We start from the raw sequence: 21,278 nt of genomic DNA on the forward strand, positions 1-21,278 counted from the left end.
AATCGTCATAATGGTAAAATGAAATGACGTCATGCCCTCTCAATGCAACGCATGCTTTTTACATAATACAATGGTACAGCAAAGATTTAATTGGATATAAGGGGGGGTGGGTGAGAGTGGGTGGGGGGTAACGCGTGTTTTTTATATGAAAAAGGTACAGCAAAGATTTAATGGATACCGAAGTAAGTGAAATGAAATGAGGTTTAGCGTCCGACTAGGCTAATGAAGACGAGCATACACCATATAGTGTGCTATAAGAGAAAATGTGCTCGGGCAGCGCCACTACGGCCTACTCTTATATCGAAATCCAACTGACAAGGGATCTTTTACATGCATACCAATCCATACACGGGTCCTCGGTTTTTCGTCCAATCCGAACGACTAGACAGCTGTCGGGCCATCTGTCCTGCACCACTGACAAGGGGAAATCACGTTGGAAAATCCCGATGAAATCCCAATTCAAGGATCGAACACGCAACCTCCAGACTAGCGGTCCAGTGTCTATACCCACCGTGGCTCCAAGTACAGAAGTGATCTAAGTGCAATGGTACGATTTCACACTGGACGTAAGAAGAATTTGGTAACACCGATCGCGGTCATTAGGTTTGGAGGCGGAAGCGGCGGACGGGGTTCGTTTTCTCGTGATGGCTTGTGACGAAGGATGTAACTCCGGGAGGACGGATTATCCAGGGGCGGAGACCGGTCAAGCAAATAATTCGGGTCGAAGTAAGCCTTAAAAACAAGCTGAACTATGTGGTACTTTCTGGCATGGAGTTTGATTTTAATATAAACCCATGCATAACTAATTATAACTAAAACTGCATTTTTATGAATTCGGGTGTAAAATAGTTTTTGTTGTAGCTTTACGGTTGTGCTAATATTTCTGGATATATATATATATCCAAAATTTTTAGCACAACCGCAAAGCTGCACCGCTTTGTTTCACGGTAAATGATGAAAAGATAAATAAAAAGGTATGCCGGCACAAACTGATTTCAACACTGGTTTAATAACATTTTAACATTTTAAAGTACGTTTCGTCCGTCTTGGGACTATTCATAAATAATATTATTGTATAAAGATGGACAGTATAGTATATTTATACATATTTACATATTAACACTGTGGTTTTAATTTTCTATATTATAGTTACCATTGTATATGGTTACATAGTGTATCGATTACTAATAGAAAACATGTACACACGTGTGTTAATCTGTAGTATATGAGTTCAATTTAGAAACAATGAGTGGAAGATAATCAAGGGATAGATTTAAGAAAATTAATGAAGCTTATGGCCAATTGTAACTTGTTGACTATTAAGTCGAGGAACGTATTTTTTTTAATAAAATGGTTTTCCATTAATTTCCTTTTCGTGGTGTCATCGACTTTCATTTTATAAAAAGGGAAATTTTGGAATTGTACTTGTAGGTGTTGTGCACATTATAAGATATGTCTATTTACAAATAAGGGCCCATTTTCAATATTACAATCCCGTCGATGGTTGCGCACTCTATCCCATAGGACGTCTCCCCTATGTAAAAATTGTGTCACAATTAATATTGTCGTTGACACTAAATGTAAACTTAGGAAAATTAAATTTGTTATTTGGCGTAATATGGTCGCAACATTTACATCAAAGATCCGGGCATTTAGATACATAAAATCCGATCCTTGTGATAGACGAATTGAATTTTACTTTGGTTAGGAGGCGTTTGAGATTAGGTAGCTGTCTTAGTGATTTAATGAATTGAACATTATCAAATTTCGTTCTGAGGTTGTCGTTTGATGTCAGGATTGCCCTGCTCTCGTACATTGTTTTAAAGAAGTTGGGATGTTGGGGGTTATGAGTAGCGACAAAGGTAATGATATTATCCGAACTGTCTTTGGCTTAAGTAGACCTCAGTGTTTGGATATCAATTGCCAAAGCCTTATTTATCCCAACGTCTATTACCTCGGGGGGGGGGGGGAATACTGTTTCAATAAATTTATATATATATATATTGAAACAGTGCTAATATTTCTGGATATATATATATATATTATATATATGTAAGAACCAAAATTTGACCAAATTTGTTATTGATGCCAACAAAATTTGGTTATGATACCATAAATTAACCTTCCAATTCACCTGTGTAATCTTTTGATAATACCGGGGTGGGTGGTCGGGGTTGGTTGAGGTTGGATGACTGAATGATTAGCGCGTGTATTGAGTCAACTGGCATGGTTTCGAGTCCCCAGTTAAGTGACAAGGAGTAGTCGCCTGTCCAACCTTGTAGGTTTTCCCCAGGTATTCCGGTTTCCTCCCACTGCTAAAGACCCCTACACGCATGCACAGATTATTGAAATAAAATTGAACCATATGTAAGTCTCACAAAGACATTAAGTGGGTCTATAACTTATCTTAAAATTTCGATGTCCTACACCTATATCATATTTTCAATGACATCGAAATTTCAGAAACTATATTCATGAAAAGTTAAAATATTGAAAAACAATGTTTTGATACAATAATCAACATAGGATCTTTCTGAAACTTTGACCTACCCCCCCCCCCCCCCACACCAAGAATGGGTGGTGGCTTTGGAATGAATATATTTACAAAACGTTTTACGAATTCGAAATCATCGAATTTTACGAATAAAAAAACTGATAATGCATAGTCGTGATTTTTAGCCTATTTTAATAATTCTTTTTTCTTTGGGAACGTTGAAAAAAATCATTTTCATCTGCAATTTCAGATTTTCGAATTTAGAAAATTCGTCACTGTGATTTCGACCCGGAAGTTGAGACCAACTTAACTTCTTTAATATTTGCACGATTTTGTTGAATTTAGGTATGTAAGTGGATCTTACTGATGCGACGTGAAAGATGTCATTAGAAATTCTCCCCTTGGAGAAATGAAGGATCAAATTTTTAAAAAAAAATCGACGAAATATAATCAGATTACCTTGAATTATTTTTTCTCTACTAGCTACGACACCGTTGATTCGTACACAAAAATGGCGTTTGTAGCTCAATCCGGTAGTGCCGAAATCTTGAAATGTGACAAATCCGTAAGGCTTTTTTGATATTTTACTTACAGACAAGGGAATTATATACTGAGCGCCATGGAAAACGCATCACTTAGTTTTTAGTATAACAAAATGATCCTGTAAACATATCTTATTTATTTTGCTTCGTATTGTGAACAATATTCAAATGGGAACACATCAATAACAACACATTTGTACACTTATGGATCTTTAATCTGTAATCAACGGTACAAAGTCAGAGGGGTCAAAACCAAAAGTACAACACAGATGTCAGTAGCGCGTGTGTCCTCCACGGGCTCTTACGCACGCTGTGCAGCGACGTCGCATGGAATTTACCAATGTTTGAAAGAAGGCCTGGGGCAAATTTTTCCATTCTTGGACAAGAGCCACCTCTTAAAGCAGCAATGGTGTGCATCTGTGGTCTCCGATACAGACGGCGTCCAATCTCATCCCAGACATGTTCTATCGGTGCCATGTCGGGAGACATGGCTGGCCAGTCCAAGACATTGATGTTGTTAGCAGCCAGGTAGTCCATACTAAAACGGGCGGTATGCGGACGTGCATTATCCTGTTGGAAGTGCTGAAGTTGTGGGTGCGCTCCAAACATCGGAACAACAATTGGTTGCAAGACATCATCACGGTAGGCTACAGCATTAACTCGACCCCTCCAAATGTGTAGGACGGTCCGGTGATGAAATGTGAAGCCTCCCCACATCATTACACTTCCCCCAACCCATCGATTCGTTTCGAACTCGCAGCAGTCTGTAAGGCGTTCCCCAAGACGTCTCCACACACGTTGCTGCCATCAGCGTGATAAAGATGAAAGCGATTCTCATCACTGAAGAGCACACTTTGCCAGTCTACTCTTCTCCATGTCTGGTGTCCTTGAGCCGATATCAAACGCCGCTGACGGTGATGGTCCCTGAGGATAGCTCCAACATAAGGTCGTCGTGCACGGAGTCCTACTTCTCTTAGACGACGTCTTACGGTGTTGGCACTTACTGGTCCTTGTCTTCCGACGACTGCTGCACCTGTTCGAGTTGCTGGGCGGAATCTGTCACGCAGATGAGTGACCCGGATGTAGCGGTCTTGAGCCTGGGTTGTAACGCGTTTTGGACCAGGACGTTGACGGTCACGTGTTGATCCAGTAACTCGAACCTTACAATAGTGGACTGATGACAATTGAAGTGTCTGGCAATAGCACGTGTAGACATGCCAGTCCTGGACATTCCCATGGCTTCATTCCGTAGATTTTCAGTAAGTCTTGGCATCTCTAGCTCGATTCCTTCACACATTCAACAACAAATTACCACAGATTGACGTTTCACAGTTCATTTACTGGTATACTTCAACAGATCAATCAACTTGTTAAATCAGAAGAGAAGTAATAAATCTAGTGAATGTCATCCATAAAGCTGTCTGTTATTATATATCACTTTCACTAAATGCCTTTCAAAGACAATATTAGCACGTGTTTGTATTACGTATGTCCTTTGTTCTTTTCCTAGAAAATGATTTGTTAGACGGCTTTTATACTTTATATGGGTCGTTTTATTTTGTTAATGGAATGTAATGCGTCTATTTTACACGTCAAAATTCAGACTAAACCTCCCGTTCATCTGTGTCTAGGTCGTAAAGTCAAACTTTAATTAACAAAAGCTTGTGTACCTTTTTATCAAGCGTTGACAGCAATGCTTTGCATGTTTTTTGTAAAGGACCTAGATATTTTCCGAGTAAAATTAGCATTAAGGTAATTGAATGTAATGAATTCGATAACGTATCATGCACTACAGCAATCAATAGAGTGTGGGAAAATGGGGAATGATGATAAACTATGTCAATGTGGGGAGTAGCATATGATACAATTTTATTTCAATAAACGGCTTGCGCGTAGGGGTAGTTAGAATCCGGAGAATACCGGCGGATCCTGTGAAAACCCAACTCCTTGACACGTTCGCAGCTTGACTCATTGACAGACCTTATGATCTAAACTGCACGCCTTAATTCGCACCTGAACCATCTGGTGGTGGATATACCCTTACTGATGTAGTGGCAGATGTTCTGGAAGAGTAAACACAGTCTTTCATGGCGCAAATCATGTGTTTGAGAACCGGTTTCGGAAAAATGAACAGAACTGGTCTTACCCCAAAACCAGTTTCCTGAAAGTGTTGACGGACTGGTGGGTGGAAAGGATGATTATAATATATGTCCACAATCTATGTGGGCGTATAAAAAGCAACATGGTGTATGCAGTGCACTAAGATAATGAGAATAAGAATACTTGAGTGCGATATCACCCTAGGTGGAAGCAGACATTAAACAATAATAGAAGAAAAAGAAGAAGAAGAAGAATGCAGTACATGTACATAGAAAATAGCAATATTTGTAGTTTGTACCACCAAATCTTTCTTCAATTATGCGGTCTTGTTTTATAGTTTGACTACTCGAACGTTGACCTATGTGTCACAAAATTTATAATGTCCCATTGTCATATTTAAAAAAAAAACCCTCATATCCTTTCTATTCGGAGTTGACTTGCTATTCATTATTTCGCGATGTGAACACCCTGTGTAAAAATGCCATGTATTAAGAACACTGAATAAAGAGCTGTTAGGTAGTCATTCCAGAGTTGATGATAAGCCATTTTAATATTATTTAAATAGTTGGTGATTAATCATTCAATATAAGGAAGTATTCTTTTACCACAGAGAAAACAAGGGGAGATAATTATACAACATTCGGTAAACCACAAAATACAACCAAATGCAATATCTGTAAGCTTTTAAAAAAATAATCACACAAATCAGATTAATTATTTCCTTTTAAAATCTGAATAAGCCACTGTACGGACGCAAGTTTAACAAAAATTGAAGTAAAAGTATACAGTATAACACAGAGAAATTAAAATATATACAAGCTCATCATATACTATTCAAAAAAAGTAGGGGATATTTGATTTTGGGGGCATAATACTAAAATATGCAAATGACTACGAAAAAAGTCACTATAGAACCTAACAGAAGAAACATTTCCAGTTACATGTGACGCCCAAACGCACCAATAGCTACCGCATGGAATGCAGGTGATGCTTGGGATCATCATGGGGGTCCAACCCAAGATTTGCACGACTCTGACTTTGAATGTTACAGTCATTGTGGCATTGAATTCCAGGGTGGAAACATCAGTTTAATTGTTTTAGTGACCAGAAAACAAATTTTGATATGCGTCGGCTTACCCAAAATGAAAGGTTAAGTGCCCTTGGCATGCTACAGATCGGCACAACACAGGCGGTTGTGGCGCGGACGATGAATGTTTCTCAGTCTGTCATAAGCAGGCTATGGTCCAGATACCGTGATACACAATCTGTACAGGACAGACCACGCTCAGGTCGACCAAGGGCGACAACTCAAGCCCAGGATCGATTTATCCGTACCTTGGCCTTGAGAAATCGTGTCATCACAGCAAATCAGATCAGCGCTCGTCTTCAAACAGACACTGGTGTGAGAGTGAGTGGCCAGACGATTCGGAATCGACTGCATAGGGGTCACCTTCGCACCCGACGTCCTCGCGTGATCCCTTGTTTGAGAGATCATCACATTCAGGCAAGACGTCGTTGGTGTAGGGATCGTCAACACTGGGATAATCGACGCTGGAGCAATGTGATGTTTTCAGATGAGTCAAGGTTCACTGTTGATTTTTTGGACAGACGTAGGAGGGTGTGGCGTCGTCGAAACGAGCGCTTCCAAGACGTTAACGTCATCAGACATGATCGATTTGGGGGTGGTTCTGTTATGGTGTGGGGGGGCATCACTGTTGCTGGAAGAACGGCTTTACATGTTGTTGCAGGGCGTGTTACAGGCCAGTACTACCGGGACAACATCTTGGCAGTCCATGTTGTGCCGTACGCACGACGTCATGGCCGCCGTTTCATCTTCCAGGATGACAACGCAAGATGTCACAGGGCCAGGATCGTTACAGGTTACCTCCAACAACAGAACATCACCACATTACCTTGGCCAGCACTGAGTCCCGACCACTCCCCCATCGAGCATGTCTGGGACATGCTTGGACAGAGGTTACGTCAACGTCAACAACGTCCTGCCAATGTCCAAGAATTTGCTGCTGCGTTGCAACAGGAATGGGACAATCTGGACCAAAATGACCTTAGACGTCTCATTAGGAGTATGCCACGTCGGATCAATGCTTGTTTGGCAAACAGAGGAGGATTTACCCGTTACTGACTTGGTTGTGATGCTGTGGTAACTTTGCTGTTTGACCCCGGGTATCATTTTACCCTTATAATGGTCAGTCTGTGCCTTACTTAGTCTAACGATCATTTGGAATAAATCGATGAATGTGAACTTCATTTCATTTTGTCATTTGTTTCTTCGTCAGTTTCATTAGGTGACTTTAATAACACTTAAAAATCAAATATCCCCTACTTTTTTTGAATAGTATACTAATTACTTATATTTGGATTTTATTTAAGTTTGCCATTTTGTCTGTGTTCATTGTGTTAGACTTTCTAAGTAATATGTCAATCTAAGAGGATGATGGCATTTATAGTTTCATTGCCACAATTCATTTGTCAAAGAAAAAGAAGTCCATAAAACACCAACTTAGGAATAGTATATGCCAATGCAGTTGTGCTTAAAATCATACCATGCTTTGGTTTCTTTTCATACATTTTCCGTCTTGAGTAACTGTGTTTATACCGAAAACTAAGACATTAAACCCATTTAATTTAAACACTTTCACATTTACAGAACAACCAAAACTATCATTTTAACATTAGTCATGATTTTAATGTAAAAGATCTAATTGCTTATAGTAAAAAGGTTATTTTATTGAGAGTTTATTTTTACTAGACAGGTTTAAATTACTAGACAAGTTATTTAATAAGCAGTAGGTCTGCTTGAAACGCATTTAATGGTGTAATGGGGGTCTACTAAAATTGGGTTTGATGTCCTATTTTTGCTGTTCCAACCTGGCTATGGAGAAACCAATTCACATTTTAACTGCCAGGGAATTTTGTACGTGCTGGCTGATAAACACCGACATTCGCCACACAGTGTGTTATGAGGAAAATTATTCGTGCACAGCAACTTGTTCACTGGACCAATATCTGGGCTATAAATAGTTATATGACACTACGCAGATATACAATACACTACACTGTAAATTCTAAAATAATATCTGATGTATGTACAGATTGTTTGTCAAGATTGTGACTCACTGGGCCGGAAAGAAATAGTTTATTTGTGGTAACCTTGTATTTTATATAAATAGGTATATGACACCCTGCAGATATTATATACACTACATCGTCATTTATATAAAAATCTGAGGTATGCACAGATTATTTGTCAAGAAGGTGACTCATTTGGGCGGTAAGAAATGGGATATTGGGGTTAAACGTACATCTTATGTAATGTAGATATGTAGGATTATCGAGACTCTATTATAATACTTATTTCATATGCACATGGTATGGCGTGTTTGCAACATCAGTACGTAAGATATATAATGTGATTTAACTGAAAGGTGATATACAGTATGCAACATAGATAATTACCATATCCATTCATGTTAAACCAACTGCAACTATTTATTTCTAAGTTTTACGTCGACCTGAATAAACTATATGATTTATTTTAAATAAGGTGTCTTAAAGTTCTAAAATCAAGTTACACTGACAGTATCTATTTTTTGTGGCTTTATCTCTAGCTGAATAAATTATATCATTTATGTAATTAAAACACCAATGGGTGGCTAACAGTGTGTAATTAAAAACTATAACTGGATCTTTATAGAAATTGTTATATTAATATATTTAAGACGGCATAAGCATACCTCCCCGGTGAAGTCCGGTGGCTGAAGGGGGGGGGGGGGTCGCCACCCGAGCTGTGAATTTATGAGACCAAGTTTTTCTAGACCAGTTTTTTGCGTAGATTCCGAATCTGGGTGGTGATCAGGCGTTTGAGGGGGCGTTTTCGTGATATAGGGGGTCAAATGTCTACAATGGGGGGGTGGGGTGATGTCATTATGTTGACATAATATATTAATAAAACATAAATTTCTAGGACTGCCCATCTATAAATAAGTGTGTATGATGCCCCTGGACAACTGTTTTGATTTATGGGGAGGTGGGGATAAAATTGGCTGAAGGGGGGAAATCGCCACCCGAGCTGTGAATTTATGAGACCAAGTTTTTCTAGACCACTTTTTTGGGTAGATTCCGAATCTGGGTGGTGATCAGGCGTTTGAGGGGGCGTTTTCGAGATATAGGGGGTCAAATGTCTACAATGGCGGGTGGGGGGAGATGTCATTATGTTGACGTAATAAATTAATAAAACATAAATTTCTAAGACTGCCCATCTATAAATAAGTGTTTATGATGCCCCTGGACAACTGTTTTGATTTGTGGGGAGGTGGGGTGGGGATAGACGGTGTGTGTGTGTGTGATAGGGGGTCATTATGTTGACATAATATATTAGTGGGGGTAGCAGGTGTGCGTGTATGGATGGGTGGGGGGTGGGGGTGGGGGTACAATTGGCGGGAAGTGAGTTCACGTTGATGATTTTGTTAGAGCTTGGTAAAAACATTACGTTTTAATTCCACTGCACATCTCTAAATATGTGTATACGATTACCATTGTACGGGGGAGGGTAAATGTATTTTGGGTGACAGAAACCACTTGGTTCAAAATTGACCTGAAAAGTGTTTTCTCGAGTTTTCGTTCCGTGCCAATATCGTCATTCAAAATATTTAATTGTAATGGTACTTTTCGAGAGATCTGGAAATTTACATAAAAAACACATGTTTAGATATTAGTTTATTCTTATAACATGTGCGAATAGATATCTTTTTGATGGCTGATCAACAGCCTGCGTATATCCTTTGGATATGCTTCAGATACCCATTCACATTGTAAATCTTCATTCCAGCCTTGTATCGCAGAGTCATCTTGTTCGATCATTAATTTTGTAACCTGTCTCCATATTGCTGCAACATAATTATTGAGTTTAATGTGCAGCAAAAGACTACTCGGGCAAGATGGTAATAAAGAAAGAAGGTTTTGTTATTTTTCATCACAATTAAAAATTCTCCAGAAGATCTTTCTTTTAGTGTCATCTACTGATGTAAGTCGGTTTTCGCCGTACAAGGTACATGTACAAACATTTTTTTCTAAACCAGCAATTACGTCATCAGAAGCATCATTTGTCTATCCCAGCTCTTTAAAACTTGTTAGATAGTTGGGATTATCTTGAAAAAGAAAGACAGATAGTCATTACCACTGAAAGCATGTAGTCCGAGATATTCTCGACACTTTCAATACTTATCTTGATTGGATCAACAAATATCAAGATTAGTATTGAAAGTGTCGATAATATCCTAGAACTGACAAACCAACCACGAGGACACCAAAATATCTTACCTACTCCTCTTCGCATTGCAAATTAATGGAGGTGCTGAAACAAATTGTATTTTGCGTTCTTGCTCGGGCGAAATAGACATCCCAATCATTCTCTTCGCAAACGATGATCCAAATATACACATTCTGATCGATAATGAGACGGGCAAAGGTAGCAAATATCGCGAAAGACGACTAACATCACTAGTTGACGATAGAAAAGATTTCCTGGGTGAAAAAATAACAGACCTTTCTTTATTACCACCTTGCCGTATACGTGGTCTTTTGCTGCATGGCTGGAATGAAGATTTACAATGTGAATTGGTTTCTGAAGCATATCCAAAGGATATGCGAGCTGTTGGCCAGCAACCAAGAAAATATTTATCTCGCTCATATGAACTTTTGATTTTGAATCTTCTGATGAAGACTAAAAATAAGCTAACAACTAAACATATCTCTGATTTACTGTGTTTTTGATTTACATTTCCAGATCTCTTGAAAAGTACCATTATAATTTAATATTTTGAACGAAAACGCTAACGAGATACCACTTTAGGCTCAATTATGAACGAAATGATTTCTGTCCACAAAAATACATGTAGCCACCCGCCATCACCCGCACGCCCCCTACCCCCCACCCACGGCAGGCACTCACCCCGGTGTCCAGCCCCATACAATAGGAATCTTATAAACATATTTAAAGATGTTTCATCAAGCTCTTAGAAAATCATCATTTTATCAACGTGAACTCATTTCCCCGCCAATTTTATCCCCACCCCACCCGTCCACACCTGCTACCCCCACCCCACCTCCCCATAAATCAAAACAGTTGTCCAGGGGAAACATAAACACTTATTTATAGATGGGCAGTCCTAGAAATTTATGTTTTATTAATATATTATGTCAACATAATGACATCACCCCCCCCCACCCATTGTAGACATTTGACCCCCTATATCTCGAAAACGCCCCCTCAAACGCCTGATCACCACCCAGATTCGGAATCTACGCAAAAAAGTGGTCTAGAAAAATTTGGTCTCATAAATACACAGCTCGGGTGGCGATTCCCCCCCTTCTGCCACTGGACTAGTAGCACAATAATAATATACCTGCCGCCGGTTACAGACAGAGATTGATACATATTTAAAAAATAAGATAGTATTATATTCAGTGGGGGGGGGGGGGTATAATTTATTGTCTAAAATTGTGATTGTAATCAAGACAGTGAATCCCATTCTACACGAAAAACAACCTCTAGCAAGAATTATCTCCTATTGCCAACATTTTAATGTGCCTATTGCATCCAGATATTTAAAGCGTGTTAAAAATATATTCCTTTAAGTGAAACTATGTCATTTCAGGATTAACATATGGTACAATTCGTATTTATTTGACACTCGACCTTCTATTTACAAAGCTATAGTTTAAAGACTCTATCTGAACTAAAGAGTACATCATGCTTTAGAGACTCTTTCTGAACTATAGCAAGCAAGAATTATCTCCTATTGCCAACATGTTAATGTGCCTATTGCATCCAGATATTTAAAGCGTGTTAAAAATATATTCCTTTAAGTGAAACCTCCTATTTACAAAGCTATAGTTTAAAGACTCTATCTGAACTAAAGAGTACATCATGCTTTAGAGACTCTTTCTGAACTATAGCAAGCAAGAATTATCTCCTATTGCCAACATGTTAATGTGCCTATTGCATCCAGATATTTAAAGCGTGTTAAAAATATATTCCTTTAAGTGAAACCTCCTATTTACAAAGCTATAGTTTAAAGACTCTATCTGAACTAAAGAGTACATCATGCTTTAGAGACTCTTTCTGAACTATAGGGTTTATGGACTCTATCTGAACTACATGGTACGCCATGGTTTCGAGATTCTATCTAAACTACGAGGTACACAGATGTGTAATCATTTTGACATCCTTTGATGATGCAGTGTGTGTGGGCTGGAGCTTAGTTGACCATTTGTTGGTAGCTGTTCAGTCAATCAAAGTTCGCTTTTGGGGTTGGAAAATTGATCAGTATCATAGGGGTTATAACCCGCGTTCTGAACGAGAATGCAGAAGCATTAGATACATTGTCTAAATGATCTAATGACTGAGGATTTCGAATATCTGAAAGTAAAACAGTAGGTGTGCTCTTCTGTAGGGATCATAGGGAAGTGTTGTCTATGAAACTTAAATAAAACAATATCTGATTCGAATTTAAAAATCAGCTAAACCTACCAGGGGTGATTTTTGATCGCAAAATGACTTGTATACCACATTTTGAAAATGTTGTTAAAAGAGCACAGAATGTTCTGAATGTAATGAGATGCCCGACGGGCATATCCTGGGAACTCTGCTATTGATATATAGGGACATGCTAAGATCAATATGTGACTATGGTTGTATTGCTTTTGCTAGTTCAAATAAAACAGCTCTTGGTAAATTAGACAATTTACAATACCAAGCAAAAAATATAGCAACGTAAGCTTCATTTGGCACAAAAAAGGAAAGTCGTTTGTAGGAAGTAGGCGAATTGTCATTCAAATTCAAAAATTTGACATAAGTTCAAATTTTATGAATAATATACCTACCTGATATATGTACATATGAATTATCGTTCCTTACGCTAAAACTCGCACTTTCCGGTACTAGACCAATCGAGTCTACCGGAAGTAGTAAACATGCGCACGCACCAGATCACATGATCCCATGCACATGTCAGTTCATTCGAGGCGCTTACAAATCGCCCTTGAGAAACTGATTCTGCAATTAGGGGAAGGATGGGAGGGTTCGTACATATATCAGGTAGGTGTATTATTCATAAAATTTGAACTTATGTCAAATTTTTGAATTTTATTTCATAATATCCTACCTGATATATGTACATATGAATTATTCCTAGATTCCCCAAGCATTACATGAATGGAGGTGGGATTCAGATCAGTGTAGCTCAAATACTTTCTGATTCATATATATATATATATCTTGTGATAACAACGAACACAAGTTCAATGTTGTATAAAAAATTACATACCTCCTGAAAAACTCGCCGGGATTTCTGATATATATCCACTAGACTTTAGCAGACTTTCTAAAAACCATCACCTCATGAACACAAACCATTACTCGGTTTGAAAGAAATCAACATTTACATCTTGTAAATAAAACTTTATAAATGTATTTTCCTGGGTCCAGTCAGCACTTTCCATGATACTTTTCATGGCAGAACCTTTGAATAGAGCCCAGGAAGCTCCCAATGCCCTAGTAGAATGTCCCCGCACAGCTGGCACTATATCTCCTTTATAGGCTTGTCGTATCACATTTACAATCCATCTAGACACTGTCTGTGTCGAAACTGGTAAATGTGGCTTATTTACGCATAAAAACATCTTAGTTTGATCTCTTCCATTTTGTTCTCGAAAAGGTTCTGTCATCTTTAAGTAGATTGCCATAGCTCTTTTCGGATCTAATAGCTTGTTATCTGGAAAAGATGGTATATAAATTTTTGGGTTAAAGTGTGATGCTCGATCTTGTTTTGAAAGACCTTGACGAATAAACGTAACTCCCTGGGCTTGCATATTGACATTTCCTTTTCCCAATCTAAGAGATTGTAGGTCGCCACATCTCCTGAATGAAGTTATAGCAAATAAGAAAACTGTCTTCCATGTAACATATTTTAACTTAGATTTACGCATGGGCTCGAAAGGCGACCTCGTCAACATACTTAGAACTCGGGTTCAATCCCATTCTGGGAGAAGTTTCCGAATTGGTGGCCTTGAATTAAAAATTCCCCTTAGTAAACGGATAATATATGGGTGTTGACCGACTGGAATTCCCTCCACTGGTTGCAACACAGTGGATAGCATGGATCGATAACCAGCAATGGTTCTATAACTTTGATCCTCATCGAACAAGTGTGTCAAGAAATTTGCACAGTGACCTAAATTTGATACATAGGGATCAATTTCCCGTTCACAACACCAGCATACATATTTCCTGAATTTGGACTTGTAACCTTTTTGTGTCCCAGACCTCCATGAGGCTGCCAACAATTTCCTAGTGTTAGCCGAAAATCCTGTTGTTGGAAAACGTCTGTCGACAATCTCCATGCAGTCAATTGAAACAGTTGTGGATTTGGGTGGTACAATTTTGGATTTCCCTGCTCTAGTAATACCTCGAGATTCGGTAACCTCAATGGGGGAGCCACTAACAGTTGTAATAACTGAGGAAACCATACCTGCCTCGGCCAAAACGGAGCAATCAGTATTATTTCGCATTTGAATTTCTGAATATGACGAAGAACTAATGGAATCAAGCTTATTGGAGGGTAAGCATACGCGAACAGATTGTCCCAACAAATTGACAGGGCATCTATTTCGAAAGCTAGCGGGTGATAAACCCATGCACAAAATATTAGGCACTTGCGGTTCTGGGCTGTAGCAAACAGATCTACTGACGGATAACCCCACGTCTGGAAAATCATTTTGACTACCTCCAGATTCAAAGACCATTCGGTTGACAAAACCTTCCCCCTGCTGAGGCGATCCGCTAATACATTCTCTGCTGATGGCAAGTGCGCCGCCTGAATTGACATGTTGTGACTTAGTGCCAAATTCCAAACTTCCCATGTTTCTTGACATAACTGAGAAGATTTTGTGCCCCCCTGCTTGTTCAGATAATGAACAACTGTACTGTTGTCCGAGCGTACTAACACATGTTTGTCTGTTAACTCTGTCTGAAAATGTTTGATTGTCAGGTGAACTGCTCTCAGTTCTAACAGATTGATATGTTCTTTTTTCATCATTTCCGACCACATACCATGCACAAATCTGTTGTCTAGATGACCTCCCCAACCCCACAGTGAAGCATCTGTAGTTATGGTTACCGAGGTCTGCATTGGCAGTAACGATTGACCCTTTAAAATGTTGGCTTCCTGTAACCACCAATTTACATTTAATCTTAGTTCTGGAGACACAGGAACTTTTACTGACAAACTCATTGTCGACATCTTCCAAACACTCAATAGATGAAACTGAATTGGCCTCATAAACAAACGTGCATTGGGTTTCAATTCCAGACATGATGCAATCTTGCCCAAGAGACGGAGATAGTCCCTTGCTGAATCCTGACCCCCAAGAAGGGACTGTACTGATTTGCGTAAACTGTTTGCCCTCTCCAAACTTGGGTAAACCATACCCTGGTTGAACTTTAACAGAGCACCTATGTATGTGATCTCCTGTGAAGGAACTAGTTGAGATTTTTTTATATTTATAACGAAACCTAGTCGAATCAGAAGATCCACCATTTTCCTGCGATCTTTCAATAGATCTGCCTTCTTCTGGTTGACTGACAAGAGATCGTCCAGAAACGCTGCCATTCGAACATTTTGAAAACGAAGGTGCTCCACGACCACTGAGAGAATTTTTGTAAACACTCGAGGGGCGGATGTTGGTTCGAAACACAGAACTTTGAATTGGTATACTCTGTTTTCTACGCAAAACCTTAGATATTTCCTGTGTTCCGGAAAAATCGGTATATGGAGATAAGCATCTTTTAGGTCGATCGAAAAGGCCCAATCTCCTGATTTGACTAGACGTAAAACCTTTTTGAGAGTGCCCATCTTGAAATGTGTCTTCCGGAGATATCGGTTTAATGGCTTCAAATTTATCACAGGTCGAAGTTCCCCGTTCTTTTTGGTTACTAGGAACAACGAACTGTAAAAACCTGAATGGATCTGTTTTTTTCTGACACTGGCTCTATTGCATTTTTTCCTAAAAGAGATGTGATTTCCTGTCTTATAAGACGTAAACCCTTGGCCGCCACCCGAGTGTGCTTTATGCCAAGAAAAGGCGGAATTTTCAGAAATTCGAGTCTGTAGCCCTCCTGTATGGTTCGTAAGACCCAGCTGTCTGAAGTGATCTCTTGCCATTGTGTCAGAAAAAAAGACAGACGCCCGCCCACAGGTATCTCCGGACGTCTCATCAAAACACTTACTGTGTCATTGGTTAGTAGATCTGGAACCTCTAGTTTCTGAGGCAGAGGTAAATGACGGTTTTCTTCCCTCCTGATAGTCTCGTCGTCCCCTTCGAAATGAGTAGGACTGGCCCCTATTGTATGTCCTCCCTCTTGGTGTTGCTGGAGCCCGAAAAATATGTTCACTATTCAAATTATTACCTTGGCGAGACTGAAAAGTGTTAGAGCGCTTAGCTGATGATGCCTCTGGTATATAATTACTTCTTCTTTTCCTGTTATTTAAAACCGGCAAAAGTTCCTGGACGGCTTTCTTCTGCTCTTTTTTGTCTTTCAGAGCCTTCTCCAGGCTAGAACCGAAAACTCCATCCCCTGTAAGAGGGAGATTAAACAAGGTACGTGAGTTCTCTACCTCATAGAGAGAAGAGTCAGTCATGGCCATGCTTCTTCTGATTGCATGGTGAAAGGCACCCACCCTGCCAAATTGATCAAGATTTTTTGTCGACATGGCAAAAATGTTTTGAATTTGATGCATGATTTGTTCTTTGGTGAGTTCACTATCCTGAGACACAAGACCCTGCATAAGTGTACCTAACGCTTGTTGGGTATATAGCTGAATATTTATACCCATTAAAGCTGCTTGTTGCCCTTTATAAGCTAATTTTTCGGCCATCTTATATGGCTGTTGATATAGTGAACGGCCTGACTTAGCAAAAGATGCCGAGGTACCATGTTTTTGAATGAGACATGATTCAACTAATCGAACACCTCCAACTATGATTAATTACATCTCTTTGAGACTGATCTAGCCTTATACCCGGTTCATTCACAGTGTCCTTTCTTGTTGTGGCGTCAGTGCCAAAGATGGAAAACAATCCTGGACCTTTGGTAGATTTGTCGACATTTACATTAATTCCCTGTTCCAAGGGCAAGACCGGCATATCTTCCTCAGGCTCCGATGAATCAATCCTTTCATCTTGACCGGGTTGAATTGAAAGACAGTCAGAGTCTGAATCTGAATCATGGTAAAAATAATCATTTCCTTTGCTCCTTCTTGAAATGACATCCTGTTTTGTACTTTTAGAATCTTTAGATTCGGTAACCCTGTCGGATCTCGTTTCAGACAGTCCAGGGGAGATAACCGTATTGTTTACATCGGTAGCATTATTTTTGTTCACCATTAGGTCGAACAACCGATCTAGTTTGGACTCCATTTGATCCAACCGACTTTTTGTTTTACTCGATTTCTTCTTCTTTTCTTTTGATAAAGTCAAAGGAATAGAACTATTAGCTGTTCTCGTTTCCTGGATAGTTTCGCCCGTATCAATCGGCGGTTCACTACGAGTTTGCTGACCTCGTTTTTCCCCGTCATTTGTCTTATTTTCAATCATTCTACAAGGACCCGATAAAAGCGCCCTAATATGATTACTTACCGAAGTCGAAGACAAACAACTTGACGAAGATTCCTCTCCATCCGAAACTCTAGCCATAATGGCTTCCAAATTAGAAACACTAAAAAAAAAAAACACGTGCGATTTGCAAGCGCCGAGAAAACGAACTGACATGTGCATGGGATCATGTGATCTGGTGCGTGCGCATGTTTACTACTTCCGGTAGACTCGATTGGTCTAGTACCGGAAAGTGCGAGTTTTAGCGTAAGGAACGATAATTCATATGTACATATATCAGGTAGGATATTATGAAATAAAATTGAGGGCTAACGAACATAGGCGTAACGTTTCAATGACTTTTAGTGTGGGCGGGGCGGGATCAGAACCCGAAATACCAGAAAACAATTGAGATTACAGATGACAGCGCCAGTCTTCTGCGAGAGGGAAAGGAGCGGATCTTACGCGTTTTACTGCTATTCCAGCCCGTGAATACAGCAACTTCTGAGTGGTCTAACATAGTCTAACCGAATAATCGGTTACAGTCTATGGAGACCGGACCGTCCAATGTTGCAGCTGCATTCAAACATAATAATCGACAAAAAATATCTCACAAAGTAGCGTGGCCTCACGGCCATATCCTTAACATTTCTGGGGAACTGGTCCATAATTGTCTAGCAACCTAATGCCGAGTATCATGCTGTACAACGGACGTGAGGCAGTGGCAATGTTCACCCATTTGATAAGAAACTAAAGGTATTACATTATCGGTAACATCCTTTCGCCTTTAAGTATTTTGATGGTTATTCTGCGCTCGGTGCACGCTTTGTGTTTGGAATCGTTCTTACTGATGATATTGTGTTGACCATTCTAGTAATCTAGATCTGAAAACAAATCTAGATACTTTACCAACCCCGTCAAAAGACGATTGTACATGGAGATGACAATTAAGTTTTTTTTTTGCAGATTTTGATTGTTTCAAAAATACTTCATAATTCATATCTTCACTGTTGTTACCTCAAATATGGTACTAAGAATTCAGAGATCCCATACTACAGGCCACAAACTAGGCCATGTTGGGACTGCCATATGGTTCAATTTTTATTTCAATAAGTATCTTCGCGTCATACCGGAAAAACCCACGGGGCTGGACTGGCGACCATACTCCTTGTCACGTACAAGCGGGGAATCGAAACCATGCCACTTGACCCAACGGCAGACCTCCTGATCCACCGCCGCACTCTCGCTACCCATTCGGCCAGCCAACCTGTGTTGGATAATCATATGTTCAGCCTTGTTGGTGTCGAAACTACTTTGCAAAAAGATGATGTTACTTTACCTTGACCTTAAGAAACAAAACAGGTTTTAATGTATTATTAATAAAATAAAACCAAGTAGGAACAATCCAAACCAAGTACGAGCAATAAAAACCATTAGACAAAATTCGAAGTCCTAAAAATACGGTATAGGCAAAATAGTGTAATATGGCAAAATAGTGTAATCAGGATATGGACTGTTCACCGTGTACAAAATACACGATAAACAGTAGAAACAGGTGTCCGGAAGAGTAAGCTTACCCTGCCTGGCGCCACACCCGCCATAGCTGCATCCAAACTATTAGGCGAAATCTCGGTAAAATGCGTGATTGGCCAATGGACTATCGGTATGCAAAATGCCTTTAATAGCTGGGTATTAACTTAGGCGCTGGAATGGATAAATGTGAAATTCTGAATGTTCTCTTGTGTATATTCAAACGTTTAAATTCACAGCTTTCTATATATCCAACTATAATATGAAACCGGTATTTTTTAATAAAGCCAATGGTCAAATCTTTCCCCAAATATCTATTCCAACTATTCAGCCATATATATTCTCCTTCATACAAAACAATACCAGTCGGTAAATACTGCTTTAATATACTTGTCTCCCTTGAAACGAAAATGACATTTTTTCTGATTAATTCGTGTTAAACCGAATCTATAACAATGCTATATAAATCACTTTAGATATATTTAGAGAAGTTAATAATGTCTACAGTATGACGGAGGGCGTTTTGAGGGCTGAATTCATCCAAAGCAACGAAAATCTGTCATTAGAAAAACCCCTAAAACAGTTTACTTACTGTTACATAATCACAGATGTTATAGACGCTTCCTGCCACTTTGACACATGAAAGTGATTTTAATATCAACCTGTCCGACCCCTGGTGTTCTTGGTAGCCTTTCTTATGTGATTATGTAATCTTAAATCTTAACTGGTTGTTGGCATGTTTTATTGATTATGTAATCTTAAATCTTAACTTGTTGTTGGCATGTTTTATTGAAACTTTCTTTGTCTGATTAGCATGTATCGAATGTTAAACCTGATATGATATATGATACATTAGCCAGATGCTTAAAAAGATCCTTTGTTTGGAAGGGGTTATAAAACCCAGATAACAAACAAATGGACAAAGAGGTCCCGCCAGGACACGAGCGCGCAGGCCAGGACACGAGCGCGCAGGCCATGTGCGCCTAGGCACGGGACGAGAAGGAATGAGGGAGAGCGTATTGGAGTTGGCACATTTGTGCCAAGCTAGGACATGGCTCCCCCAACACAAGCTAATTACGAAGTCTTAAGTTTTGTACATAATAGAAGAAGAATAAAAGTATTATAAGATGTTAAACTAGTCTTGTCATCTGAACTTGATATAAAGAACCAATACTGGCACATTACATCAGCTGGTTTATCGGATGCATAACTGTCTCAGCAACCATCGCATAAAATTACGCTTTCCATTTAAGAAATATTCAAAAGCCGAAGTAATCTTTCAATCAAATAACTGCGCCAAACCCAAAGTATAAACAAGCTATTACATGGAGAGTGTATAAGTCTAATAGTACATGTGTGAAGACCCAGAGTAAACCAGCTATTACTATGGATACTGTATAAGTCTAATATTACATATATTTCTTTTTCGTTTATTTATTTGGTCTGGTTTAGTTCTTTAAAGAAATCAGTGTCATCGAAGGCCATGCGATTTTAAACTTTAATTTACCTTACGTTACCCAACTATTGTATTGGTTAAAACATAATCATTAGTTTTTAAACTAATTATCGCTTTGATTATCGCTTTGTAAACTAATCATAGATTACTATTCATGGAAGTTAATGGCAATCAATTAATTGATCCCTGTGTTGACCGAGAAAGTTATTTTTTTTTCGGTGTGGTTACTCATTGTCAGCAGTACAGGACGGAGGGCCTATCAAAGGACAACGTAGAGTCGTTAGAATGGTAGTGTCGTCCCGTGTAAAAGAACCCTTGGTAGTTGTTGAATTCGATATAAAAGTAGGCAAATTGTCCCCCATACCAGACTGTATTGTGTATTTATTTTATTTCATCGGTAGAGTTCCAGGTCTACGAAATTCAAAAATATTTTGCGCCCTATCCCAGTGCTTCCCATTCATTAAAGAATGCACTGGTCAACAAA

Source organism: Patella vulgata, chromosome 6 (assembly GCF_932274485.2).
Source record: "Patella vulgata chromosome 6, xgPatVulg1.2, whole genome shotgun sequence".
Classification (NCBI taxonomy): Eukaryota; Metazoa; Mollusca; class Gastropoda; family Patellidae; genus Patella; species Patella vulgata.